We start from the raw sequence: 2,114 nt of genomic DNA on the forward strand, positions 1-2,114 counted from the left end.
ATTCGCCTCGGCATAGTCGAGTGACCCCCTCAGCATGTTTAGCGTTTTATCTGCTTGCCAATCACAGTATTGCCAGCACCATCTTTGGTGTGGCATTACTGTGATTGGCTGCCCGAACACCGGGTGTTTGTCGTGCTATCACGTGCATGACAGCGCGGCAAACACTGCTTCTGATCAGCAGTGAAATCATCACCGCCTGTCAGAGAGATGCAGTTCCCACACTATCAAAAGATAAAGTTCACCTCTGGTCACTGGTGTCAGCTGATGGGACTACAGCTCCCATCAGCCGATGCCTGCTGCCGCTAATAACAGTGAGAGCAGGAGCTGCTGATGGGAGTATTCATCAGCCAGCTCCAGTGCTGTAAATATATATTTTTTAAATGGTGTGGGTTCCCTTGTATTTTTGATAACCAGCCAGGCAAAACTCATAGCTGGGGGCTGTAACTATCAGCTGTCATCTCCAGCAAGGCTGGTTATCAAGAATAGAGGGTCCCAATGCCATATTTTTTAATAATTTAAATAATTTTAAATAAATAATTTAAAAAAAAAAACGACATGGGGTCCCCCCATTTTTGACAACCAGCCTTACTAAAGCAGACAGCTGGGGGCTGGTATTCTTAGGCTGGTAAGGAGCTGTGGATATTGACCCCCCTCAGCCTAAAAATTGCAGCCCGCAAGCTGCCAGAAAAGGCGCCAATTCTGGTGTTTTTCCATCTCTTCCCACTTGCTCTGTAGCAGTGGCAAGTGGGGTTCATATTTGTGGAGTTGAGGTCACCTTTGTAGTGTCATGTGACATCAAGCCCATGGCTTAGTAATGGAGATGCGTCGATAAGACACCTACCCTTTACTAATCCTATAGTTACATGGTAAATAAAGACACAGCCAGAATAAAGTCTATGATTAGAAATAAAACAAAACAGTTTTCCATTTTTATTTAAAAATAATAAGCACAGTAATACTCTCCTAACGCCTAATTACACTGAATCCCTGAAAACAAAAATAAAAAACGTCAATATTCCTCACCACTCTGTCATTCTGTCCCACGCTGTAATCCATGTCTGGGGGATAAACAGTTTTTAACCTGGATGGTGCCAAGATGTGACCGTCCAGGCTGAGAACCGCTGATGAAGGAGCTGCTGCGAGCGCAAATGACTAGCGGTGACATCATCGAGGTTAATGCCAGTCACTAAGGCTGTGTTTCCAGCCAGGCTGAACTGCGGTGACCTCAGCACTGTAGGAAAAAGTTAGTGATGAGGTCACCACAGTTCAAGCTCAGTGACTTCACTGCAGATCATCGTGAGAATTTCTACTGTAGGACAGAACTGCGGAGAGGTGAGGGATATTGTTTTTTATTTTTGTTTTCTTACAGGAGATGAGGGATTCAGTGGAATGATGAGCGTCGCCTTCAGCACCTGGCGCTGGAGAACAGCATTTACTGTACCGCTGCTTCCCTGGCGCCCGCCGTGTGGTATTAATGTGGCACACGGACGGCACACGGCTGCCACATGTGTGCCACATGAATTACATGCACGGGCACTGACATCTCTGAACCGATTTGACATCAGCGCGAGCGCTGTGGGAAAATTTCTATCAGCGCTCGAGCTAATGTCAGATAGGTGAAGGGAGTTCATTGGCTGTGAACTCCCAGGAACTTTCTGATGGCCCTGGGAGCGGGAGAGTGAAAACTTTCTCACATTCGCGTCCTATGCAAAAGGTTTAAAGATGTGCATCCATAAAGGCAAGTCGAACGCTTTCGGTCCACATCCGGACCTTCATCAGAACAAATATAAGAGATATGGTGCAGGGAGAAATGTTAATCCTGTCTCTATAAATTCCAATACTGGTATGGTAGCCTGGATGCAGCAAGAAGTCCTCTCCACGTAGGCACACGTATAATGCGACCAGAGTCGTTGGGTAAATGGCGCCAAACATTCTTTTTGATAATCAAATGCCTGATGGGAAGGGTCAGACCAATCAAAGAAATCTGTACCCTTTTTGGTCATGTCCGTGAGTTGTTTGACAATGTACGAGAAATTCCAGATAAACTTACAGTAATAATTAGCAAACCCCAGGAAGTGTTGTAGGGCTTTTAGATTTTCTGGAACATCCCATTC

This window comes from Ranitomeya variabilis, chromosome 5 (assembly GCF_051348905.1).
Source record: "Ranitomeya variabilis isolate aRanVar5 chromosome 5, aRanVar5.hap1, whole genome shotgun sequence".
NCBI classification, from domain to species: Eukaryota; Metazoa; Chordata; class Amphibia; order Anura; family Dendrobatidae; genus Ranitomeya; species Ranitomeya variabilis.